Below are 12,153 nucleotides of genomic sequence, written 5' to 3'. Positions count from 1 at the left end.
TGTCTCAATGATTTGCTAAATATTTTTACATATAACCTTCGAGCCTTATTATTGAAAATATTGAAAGGAAAAAAAATAAAAAAAATAAACAGTTTTATATTAAAGCTCGCTAACTTTATAACGAGCACAATTTTTTCAAGCTCAGATAAGCTCGAGATCGGCTCGAGCTCGCGCTCGGCTCGTTAACACCCCTAAAACAAGAAATGGTTCTCAAAAAAGAGGGGATGTGTCAGACGGCCGTGCGACCATCCAAAGCCCTGTGAAGGGCTAGGGAACGATCATCTACTGCAAACCACGCAATCTCCTGATTGCCGGCGGCAACTATTCACGCTCTGATCGCACAGCTATTGGTTCATCAACCACACCACAATTCCTGCCTCTGTAGTTCTCAAGGATACAGAGGTACAACCCTATAGGAAAGATCCTGTTCAAGTAAGGTCGTGGCAAGTCTCCTATTTTGAACTAACATAAATATGCGTTTTCTATACTACTTTGCCGGTGTGGTTAGAATTATAAGTATGTAGACTACTTTTTTTCCTCAATAATCTGAATGTACTGCTTATTAATTAAAATCATACTAAAATCAGTGATATCATTATGAATTTATGATCTTATATACCTAAAAACAGAGAGGAAATCCATTTTAGGCTTCGATATTGAAACGCCATTGTTTTATTATTCTGCGAAGCACTTTATACGGTGCTCAACTAATGGCATTAAACATAGATAATTTCCAGATGATTTAGAAATTAGAACTAAGCAATAACCTAAGTGCGAGTGATTATCACGATTAATTGGGGTTTAATTACAAAATAAAATGGATATAAAAGTGAAATCAAAGCTAAAGAAGGATGAATGAAGACAAAAATTATTACCGCAATCTTTTGATAATTGAGACCGATGGTACAAACTGTAGAAGGGATATGACTATATAAGTTGTTCGAGAAGGACTAGCTAAGTTGAGGTTTTATGCGAGTCATGCTTGTTATCGAGTCATTTTAGATACGTTGGTTAGGAAATTATTATCGAGTCATTTTAGCTAAGTTGACATTTGCAACCATCACTTTCGATGACAATTTTCGTCCAACCACTCCATAATGCTATTTGACAATCTCGAGTCTCCATATCTTGCCGCAACTGCTTCTGCAATTACCAGAGGCCACCCACTCCTCACTCGTTTGGACATCAGCCCCACAATCTCGGCTTTCTTTCATTCTGGCTTCCTTTATTTGTCTGTCATCCCATTGAATTTAATGTGACTGTAGGTATATTGTGTTATTATGTGAGGTAAGCTCCATATATGTAATTTTGTTTTGAACCGGTAAACGCCTTAAAATTAGAGTCCTGACAGTTGGATAAGTACCAGTATCCAACACCCGCACCAGGGTCTGAGTAACATAGATTGTAAATGGGTTTTCTATAATTGCTCCTATCTCAATAAACAGGTGTCCAGTGGCATTAATGGTTTGTTGGTAAGCAAGTTCCTGTCAAGACCAGATGGTTCACATTACACCCCTCTAAAGAGAGCTTGAAATGTTTTCAGTGGCATTAATAGTTCAAAAGATGGACTTAATTTGGGCAAGGGCCGCGCGAACGCAGGCCCCCACAGTAACAAATTATGACGTACGAGCTCCTACGTGAGGAGACGTTAGGCAGGCACCCCTCCAAAGTGCAATGGAGGTCACCAACCTAGGCCATAAGCCTTCTTGATCACCCATTGACCACGTCCAGGTAAGTGATTTGCAAGACATCCATCCTTTCGTATTTATACCAGTTGTATTCTCTTGTTTATGGTACCAGATCGATGTGGGATAACAGAAAGCTGTAGATATAATGCTTATACTGTACAAAAGTGTGGCCTCTTCCAAAACTAGTTTCAGATCACTACCCTTTGTTGGTGGAGTGTGACAAACTCAATGGAGTTAAACGTCCCTTTTAGGAGTACTTGACAAAACATAACCTTTCTTGCACACACAACCTTTGTTGGCTCCGATCCATAGTCCCGGTTTCGAAGACTTGGTGAAATCGAAAATGTACTTGACAAAACATAACCTTTCTTGCACACACAACCTCAAAAGTCTGCCTAATTTCAAGGGCAATCACATAATCTTTTTTGTGCACACAACCTCAAAAGCCGTTGGATATTCAATCATAATCCCAATTGTAATTAACAAAAGTTACAAAATATTGAAGAATTTTTTAACCTGAAGTTGTTTTTTGTTGTCTTGCTTCGCTGGTCGTGCTAAGATTGCGGTTGTCATCTTAAACGCGGTCACTTGATCTATATCGTAGGATCTTACGATACTATGATTCAAAAAGTAGTTACCAACCCGATCATAGATAGGATCTTAATTTTACGTTTATACTTTTCTTAAATTTTTACAAGTAGGACAAACTTTAGTGTAGAAATGAACTCTAAATGTTGATAAAGTGGGAAGAAATGATGACATTGTCTTGAGATGAAAATATAATATTTGACCATATTATAACATTGTAGTTATGTTTTTTTAATTAACTTGTACAAATTCTTATTACTCATATAGGACAGGCTCGAACAGCTATTGTAGAAAGGAGGCAGCTGATCACAAGATAGACTTAATTTGGGTAAGGGCCGTGGTTTATTGCTTTATAACCCATGGTAATTGGTAACATAATGGAGTTCTTTGTTTGGATGATCATCATAACACGTACTCGGTATTCCCTCTATTTTTTGTTATAAAATTAATTTTTGACTTGTGCATACAAATTAAAAAAGTGAATCAAATATAAAAATATTAACTATGCATAATACAAATAGTTTTTTTCATTTTCTAAAGGGAGTCACAATGGGCGATTTTAATGCTGACGGAATTTGAACCCACGTCATGCCTACTATCTCTTATAATTTTACCAACTAGCTTGTTGACATTTGAGCATATGGAAGAATGAGAATTACGGAGTAACACTTAGATAGTTTCATGGTGTTAATGCAATCTCAATAATTTTATATGAAATTAGTGGGAGAGAGAATAAAAGTTTATGGTTGAGTAATAAAATCCAGAGGCTCTTGCTCGTCGTCGACTTGAAACTGGAACTCAGAGTAGTTATTTCTCTGAAACAGGCAGATTATCAAACATCAAGAGCGACTACTGTAAAATCTGAAGGCATTCAAATATCAGGTTCCATGTTTTCATCTTGGTCTTAGTTTTCACAATGCGTATCATATTAAACGCTTTTGTCTTCCAGATGTTAATGTAAGAGATTTTAGTATCTGTCATCTATTGTATCGAAATCATCTATTGTATCGAAATCTAATTAGGTAAAATAGTCAGTCTTGTGTAAAATGCTCTTGCATGAATTCTGAATCTAATTAGGTAAAATAGTCAGATGTTAAAGTAAGTTTTTGTGCTGGTAATATTGCTTTATGACACGTGATTCATTTGCTGCAGAGTCAAAATCTTTTGAAATACATAATACATACGGAGTACTATAACACACTGAAAGCACATTTACATGAATTTCCCTCGGCTCTTCAGGAATGTGGCCAGGATCAACAAGACATTACAAAAGCCTTGATAAAAGACATTACTCATGTCAATGCCTAATTGTAAGCTCGGCTCGTAGATGAAGAGTGTCGTTGATGAAATACAGGCTATCTTCCGCCATAAAAGAGTTTCATGGTCTCCTGTGAATGTGTAGTTGTTGCCTTTGTATTTGCGCTGAAAGTCTTCTGCCGGCTTTCACCTCGCTGCAAACTCATAATCATCTTTGTAACAACACCCTTTGGTCTCTGTCTCTCCGAGGAACTCTGACAGACAGAAATTGCGAATTGCGAGGCACACATGTAAGATAATTTAGTGGGTAAATAGAGTGTGGTTTCACAAATAGTATTGTGCAAGATAGTAAGTATCCTATCAGAACTCGGGTTTCACAAATAGTATTGTGCAAGATGGTATTCCGTTAGAAAAATAACTGCACCAACAAGAACAATACTGGTGTTAGTATATAACAACATAGACAAATACCAACAAAGCCTTCACAAGTAAAAGAAAACCAATGGAGCCTGTTTCCACAGCTAAACATTTCTACTAGGGTATACTCCCTACGTCAGACAACCGTGCGACCATCCAAAGTCCAGTTACGGTCTTGGGAACGATCTTCTAGAGCAAACCGAACAATCTACCGATTGCTAGCAGCCATTACTCACGCTCAGGTTCATCAAGCGAACATCATTACCTGCCTCTATAGATCTCCAGGATACAGAGGTTTGAGCTTATAGAACAAATCCTGTTCAAGTAAGATCGTGCTTGTAATGGTCCACTGAAGGTTTATAAATAAAAGCGTGCTAACGTATTTCGCCGATGTGGGAGATTACTCCTTTGGTTCGCTTTCGTTACTATTTCACAGTATGATGTTATTTTATCCTCTGTTCAAGTAAATTAATAGTCTTCGTGTTATGGAATTTGCCCAAGAAGTCGACTTTGCCAGATATTGTTAACCATTATAATAGCCGGTCCCTGAGATTTCAGGGCCCTGTGCGAGATTGTACAATGGGGCTCTTAATTAGAGTCGTTGACGAAATTCTGAAGGCCTAATGCCATTGTCGAAGCTAAATAGAGATAAAATAATGCTATTGTTTTAGACTAGTATAACATTTTTCAAAATGAAAAACTTATTTACTATGATTATATATGAAATTGGAATAAAAACACTAACGATTAGAGCATAGGATTAGCGGTAAGTCTCCCTTAAGACGGTACTATTCGTCGTAAGTTAAAGACGAACTTTTTTATTGATAAGGCTTACCAATACTATAAGAACTATACTTATACTTAATCATTTTTAATTGAGAATAACTTTTTTAATATTTTATATATCACCTAATAAAAGGCTAAATACACAATTTGCAACCTACTATAATTCTAAGACTCTCAAAGAATGAATATACCGAGTATCAACATGTTCATATCTTTATAATCTTTATAATTATATAATCATAATTAGTATAAATTATATTATAATTATAATTATAATTATAATTATTAGAACTAGCCAGAGTTGTTACAACTCAAATAATACCTAATGACCCTCTCAAAACCCTAATATTAGAATAACCTAACTCTTCACCTACCTATAAAGCCATTCATAACCTCTAAAACTACATAAATTTGTAGCACAAATTTAACATCAAATTAAACTCCAAAACATTCAATTTCCCCTATTTTCCATTATCATTCAACCACCTTTCAATTTCTCCAAAAAATTCAATAAGAAAAAATGGTTGCAATGATAGATGGTCAAATGATAATTAGACTCATAGAAAACCCTGAAGAATTCAACAAATATGTCGAAGAAAGGTTGAAGACGATGAACAACGGAAAAAACGACGAAAAACCCACGTCAACAACGACGGAAGACAATCAAGAAAATACGCAAAATCTTGTTGATTCAGCGGAGACGTATAATGCGGAGCTGAGAGATATGATGATGGCGGTTGCTCACGGAATTGGGAATACTCCGGTTAATGTGATCGTCGAAGAAGGAAGCTTTTTGTTGAAAGCTTATGAAGTCGAGGTTTTGAGAATTGAAAAGGAAGAAATTGAAGAAAAGGAGAAATTGAAGAAGATGAAGATTGAGAAAGAGATGAATAATAATAATGGAAATAATAGGGATGTTGATATTGTTGTTATTCCTAAGAAAAAAAGTTTGAAAAAAAAGGGAAGTTTTAATTTGTTGACTTTTTGTGCGTGTGCTGGTGGTAAACAATTTGTTGACAATAGTTGAATAATATGATTATTTCAATTTAATTCATTTTTCTATTGGAGAAAATTGTTTTTTTGAAGTTTTCTGGTTATAATTTTTATGTGTTTTGTCGGATAATTAGGAACCCGCAATTGTTACCCTTTTCCAAATGCTTATTGTATAAATTTTTGGTGAGTTTTAAGTTAAATCAGATTTACTTGCAGAATCTTTGGACCCCAATTTCGTGAACCGAATTGCACTCTCAAATTCATTCTAGTAAATAATTTAACACCTCAATAAACTGTTTAATTTCGAATTGCCATGTAATATTTTTCTATCTTATTTTAGAACTATTTTAGAGCGGACAAAACAGGCAAAGTCTTGCACATCGTATGATCAAATAATCATTTAGCTAATTAATTAATAAAGTATAAAACAAGTCAACCGGCGCAAATGCGCATGACTGATGACGATTTCAAATAATACTACCTCTTAAAATTAAAATACTAGACGGCATCCCTTATAGTCAACTGTGATTTTATATTGCTATATGAGCTATATCAATATATTATTATGTTTTCGTCGAAAAGTATTTGAAAATGTTTCAATAAGCTCTATTCAAATGATCTATAATCATACTTGGCCAACAAATAGATCATCATTTTCAAAGAGAGGAATTAATATGATACTGGAACAACACAATCTCGACTTTGAATTGAGCAAACGAATACACCCTGATTAAGCAAGACATAATTAATAACCACCTAAAAGTCGGAACACATGAAAACAGTTTCCGGCAATAACCACCTAAAAGTCGGAACACATGAAAACAGTTTCCGGCAAAGTATCTCTGAAAGGGTAGAGCCGATATAAATCCAATAACTAAGCATACTAGATGATATGGGGCAAGGCGGTTGATCATGGATTCACTTCCCTTTCTTACTAAGGAAAATACAATTCGTAGGTTGGAGATAATTTTGCAATGACACAACATTGTTCAATGTTTTGAGTCACCTGAACAAAACACTAAATAAAAGTGGGGTGAAATTAGGAAAGAAAAAAGAGGAGAAGAAGAAGAAGAACCCGGACAAACAGATAAACAAAGAATACGTCAACCATACAAAACCCGATAATGGCCTAGGTCTCTAGGGAGAGATGCTTTACTGCGATCCGGACATTTTGCAAATATGTCGTAGCAAATAAAAAAAAGGTATGTGCTTCAGACAACCATGCGACCATCCAAAGTCCCGTAAGGGTCATGGGAACGATCATCTACTTCAAATATGCAATTTGCAACACATTAAAAATCTAAAAACTCTCAAAGATTATACGGTGTATCAACATGTTCATATTGGTTTGAACTAAGTCACTAACCAAACTAATCCACCATGATTCAACAAGACACGGTTAACCAGCTATAAAAAACGGAAATATGAAAGCAGTTTCTGGCACAAATCCTCTGAAAGGTAGAGCCGACAAAATTCCAACAATCAAGCATACTAGATATATGGGGCAAGGCGGTTGATCACGGCTTCCATTTCTCAAAGACGTATGTTGGAGATAATTTTGCAATGTAAACATTGTTTGGACTTTGGAGTCACCTAAACAGAACACCAAAATAACATTGTTTAGATCATAGATAGTACTTCCTTCGACTTCAATGAGATGCCTCCATGGAAGTTTTAAGCAGGTCCTTCCGCAACAAAAACAAAGAAGATACTCATGCATAGTTTGATTTTTGAATAGCACCAAAAGCAAGAAAGTAGTGGTTGTTTGTCTAATTAAAGTACTTCATTTACATTTGTAAATCAAGAAAAAATGCATACCAATTAAAGGTGTTGAGGTTTTCCCGAGAATGTACGAGGATCGTCCCAAGGAATGATTGCATTTAGAGAAGTAAAGTTGATCTGAATGCTTTGCTTACGAAATCAGGGACACTTTCTATCTTGTATGTGCCTGTTAGCTTCTTTTCACCACATCCCACCGATAGGGAGAGTATTATTATAGGAAACGGATACTGGTAAACACTGAGGATGGACTACAGAGAAACAATTATTTAGCAGAAGAAGTACCTCTGTTCGGGTACTGCTCCAACTAGCCAAGACAAAATCTCTGCATACGAGATCCACCAGAAGAAATTGTAGATTAAACATACAGTAGGTCGTATTTGAAGAAAACTCAAACTAGTTGAATGGAAAAATTCAGGCTCATGCATAAGGTCTTCATTATTTTTATAGTAACATGATGGTTACGTAATCCACTACTGTAACTGTTCACAAACGACTTTCACTCTCCTCTTCCCTCCATTTTCTAACTCGTTTCATAGTGCAAGTATCTAATCTTTGTTGGCAGATACGCACAGTATGTCCAAACATTTATGCCATTGCTGGTAAGCAAGCAAAAACATTGATGACATCTGCAAATTTATCTGACACAGCCCTATCACAAGGTTGTAAATGCACGAGTTTAACTATTTGAGTCGAATAAATGAAATTAACACTTCTCGTAAAGGAAAAAAAAAAAAGAAGTGTGTCAGACAGCTGTGCGACCATCCCAAGCCCAGTAACGGACTAGGGAACGATCCTCTACAGCAAACCGAGCAATCAACTGATTGCTGGCAACCGTTAATCACGCTCTGATCGCACAGCTATTGGTTCATCAACCACACATTGTTTCCTGCCTCTGTAGATCTCAAGGATACAGAGGTACGAGCCTATAGAACAGATCCTGTTCAAGTAAGGTCGTGCTAATAGTTCATTGATGGACATCTATAAACATGAGCAATGATACTTACTTTGCTGATGTGGGAGCTTGCTACTCTGTCATTTCCCTAAGTTTATTTTAGATCTTCTTCATAAATAAACAGCATTTAAAGTTTTTAACCTTTTATACCACTTAAAATATGCAAATTGCAACCCACTAAAAGTGGGAGATACACAGTATGTTCCAAACATTTATAGGTGGGAGATACACAGTATGTCTCAAACATTTATGTAATCACTGGTAAATATGAATAAACAAATATCACATATGCTAATTAATCTGACTCAGCCTATATGACACTGATACTAGGACTAGTTGAGAATTCTGATAGGTGAGAATGAGGTTGTGAATGCATAGGTATAATGACGATTATGACAGGTGGATGTGCTGACTATATTTCCGAATCAGTTCATTTTATAACCCTAAATTTAGACAATTTATCCTGAATTTTACTTGTAGTCTGATGATGTCAAGATAACTGGCCCAAGCAAGATAGTTTATCAGCTCTAGAGTCTGGAACCATTTGCAAATAGAAGCTTTACATTAAGTGATAGCACTGCGCAGGGAAGGGCAGTGTTACACTATCAACAAAATCAAGATTATAAGACACACCACATATTCTAAACAGCAAGTATGCACGTTCTCAGCAACTTACATGACTGTAAAGGGTAGTATTTCAAGAAACGTGCAACCTAGTACGAAATTCGCAATGATATGGGAATTACAAGGGCATTAATACAGGCTTTTAGCAGGAAATGTGTACCTTTTATATATTTTTCAATACAATGGAAGGTTGCTCTAAGAAAGGTACAAGCAATCGTGTGTTCTTGAATACAACTCTGTACCTGAAAAACAAAGACGGTGTCAATTAGGTCATGCAAAAGGTACTCATTATTTTTTAACAAACGACTTTCACTCTCCTTTTTAATCCATTATCTCACCCATTTCATAGTGAAGTATCTAATCTCTGTGGCAGATACACACACAATATGTCGAAACAGTTATGCCATTACGGGTAAATTAGGATATGCATTGATCACATCTGCAGATTAATCTTACTCACCCTATTACACTGATACAAACAAACAGTTGTCCGTCGGAATTTACCCCCTGCATATGAGTGCCACCAGAAGAAATCGAAAATTAACCTACATTAGGACTTGTTTGAAGAAAACTCAAACTAGTTGAAGAGAAAATTTCAGGCTCATACTGAGTCCTAAAAAAGGTACTCGTTATTTTATAGCAACGTGATGGTCACACTGTCTGCTAAGGTAACTGTCCACAAATGACTTTCACTCTCCTTTTTAATCCATTATCGCACTCATTTCAAAGTAAAGTATCTAAATCTCTGTGGCAGATACACACACAATATGTCAAAACAGTTATGCCATATTGCCATTACGGGTAAACGAGGATAAACATTGATCACATCTGCAGATTAATCTGACTCAACCTATTACACTGATAGTAGGAATAGCAAACAAAAAGGTAGATAAAAAAAAAAGAGAAGTGAGACAGAATACTTAGCAACCATCCCAATCCCAGTAATGATTTAGGGAACGATACCAAACTGAGCAAGATAGCAAATACAGTAAAACGGAAGAAAAGGAAAAAGAAAAAGTGTGTCAGTCAGCTGTGCGACCATCCCAGGCCCAATAGTGGACTAGGGAACGATCATCTACAGCGAACCGAGCAATCTACTGATCGCTGGCAGCCCATTAATCACGCTCTGATCGCACAGCTATTGGCTCATCAACCACACCACAATTCCTGCCTCTGTAGATCTCAAGGATACAGAGGTATGAGCCTATAGAACAAATCCTGTTCAAGTAAGGTCATGCTAAGTTCTCATTGATGGGAATTTTTTTTCAAAATAGGGTTATTTTGCAAACTATTTCTCGTTTTAGTGTCGGTTTCAAACTATTTCTCGCCAATGGGTCCACGTCATCACTTTCTCTTTTTTTCTTCAGTTTTTAGCTAAATCGCTAAATCAGGTAGCGATTTACCCAAGTTAAAATTTTCCCCACACAAAAGCTAGAGTAGGATAATAAACAAGAGGCAAATCGCTAAACCAAATAGCGATTTACTCTGATCCCTTTAAAAAAACACAACCTTCTCCTTTCCCTCTCTACCAAGTCGCTCATGAGTCATGACATACATGACCAATTTTGAGATTACTCTACTTCGCAATACACCTCATCTTCCCCGTACTCATCAAAATACACCACCTCATGTCCATTATGATCATGATCATCATGATCATCATCATCATCATAATCAGCAGCGGCGCCCTGAGCGTCAGATTCGGCCCCGGAATCGACAGCTTTAGAGCGGTCATCGTGGAGTCGTGGACGGCATCATTTTCGTCGTCGCTGGCTTCTCTTCGACGCATATTAACCGACAGCTTGACCTCATCAGGGTCACTCTCGTAGTCTAAATGATCTTCTTCATCAGCCATATAAATATATAGTTAGTTTTGAATTTGTATATCTGACTAATTTGAATGGCAGGATACAGTTGTATAATATGTGAACATACAATATCTACACACAACGAGCCTAACAAGTAACAACCAGGAAGGTTAAGAGATACTACTACTAAACTAGTCTATTAATAAGGAGAGAATATACCACATGCTAAGTATAAACTATTCTACGCCTAATTTACATGATGCTTATCATGCGGGATCGGACTGACGCAGCGGCGGTGGAGCGGTTTATTTCGGGCCTACTCTTGGTGGTGAATGGACGATGGTTTATGGTGATGATAAATTGATAATGGTGGGTATGTAGATGAAGGATGAGAGTGTTGATGCAAAAGCAAGGGAAATCGGTGATGGAAATAGCTAAATCGCTATTTCATATAGCGACTTTCCTCTTCACAATACTAAATTCACTACTTGGATCAAAATCGCTACTTCAAATAGCGATTTAGCTAAAAACTCAGGAAAAAAGAGAGAAGTGATGACGTGGACCCATTGGCGAGAAATAGTTTGAAACCGACACTAAAATGAGAAATAGTTTGCTAAATAACCCTATTTTGAAAAAAAATTCCATTGATGGACCTATATAAACATGAGCAATTGTCCTTACTTTGTTGATGTGGGAACTTACTACTCTCTGTCACTTTCCTTGGTTTATATTAGATCCTCTTCAGGAAAATAAACAGCATTTAAACATAACATATGAAAGCAAACGAATGCACCGTAATTCAACAAGACATAATTAACCAGCTATAAAAGACGTAACATATGAAAGCGGTTTCCGGCAAATATTCTCGGAAGGGCAGTGTTACACTATCAACAAAATCATGTTTATAAGGCACGACGCAAATTCTAAACAGCAAGTATGCACGTTCTCAACAACTTCATGACCATAAAGGGTAGTAGTTCAACAAGACATAATTAACCAGCTATAAAAGACGTAACATATGAAAGCAGTTTCCGGCAAATATTCTCGGAAGGGCAGTGTTACACTATCAACAAAATCATGTTTATAAGGCACGACGCAAATTCTAAACAGCAAGTATGCACGTTCTCAACAACTTCATGACCATAAAGGGTAGTAGTTCAAGAAACGTGCAACCTATTACATAATATGGGAATTACAAGGGTATTAATAGAGGCTTTTAGCAGGATATGTGTACCTTTTCTATATTTTTCAATACAAT

At 36.4% G+C, this 12,153-nt stretch overlaps 4 non-coding genes across 4 annotated transcripts; all 4 read right to left on the bottom strand.

Moving 5' to 3' along the window:
* Positions 1–223: 223 nt before the first annotated feature.
* LOC141650427 (small nucleolar RNA U3) lies at positions 224–442 on the bottom strand. The gene has a single exon (XR_012546462.1). It is a non-coding gene; the product is annotated as a small nucleolar RNA U3 (small nucleolar RNA).
* Positions 443–1,579: 1,137 nt separating this feature from the next.
* LOC141650754 (U1 spliceosomal RNA) lies at positions 1,580–1,739 on the bottom strand. The gene has a single exon (XR_012546770.1). It is a non-coding gene; the product is annotated as a U1 spliceosomal RNA (small nuclear RNA).
* Positions 1,740–8,247: 6,508 nt separating this feature from the next.
* On the bottom strand, positions 8,248–8,466 carry LOC141650412 (small nucleolar RNA U3). Its single transcript, XR_012546448.1, has one exon. It is a non-coding gene; the product is annotated as a small nucleolar RNA U3 (small nucleolar RNA).
* Positions 8,467–10,103: 1,637 nt separating this feature from the next.
* On the bottom strand, positions 10,104–10,323 carry LOC141650421 (small nucleolar RNA U3). The gene has a single exon (XR_012546457.1). It is a non-coding gene; the product is annotated as a small nucleolar RNA U3 (small nucleolar RNA).
* Positions 10,324–12,153: the final 1,830 nt, after the last annotated feature.

This window comes from Silene latifolia, chromosome 3 (assembly GCF_048544455.1).
Source record: "Silene latifolia isolate original U9 population chromosome 3, ASM4854445v1, whole genome shotgun sequence".
Lineage (NCBI taxonomy): Eukaryota > Viridiplantae > Streptophyta > Magnoliopsida > Caryophyllales > Caryophyllaceae > Silene > Silene latifolia.
Note: the sequence above shows the minus strand (reverse complement) of the source record. Positions and strands in the feature narration are given on the sequence as shown.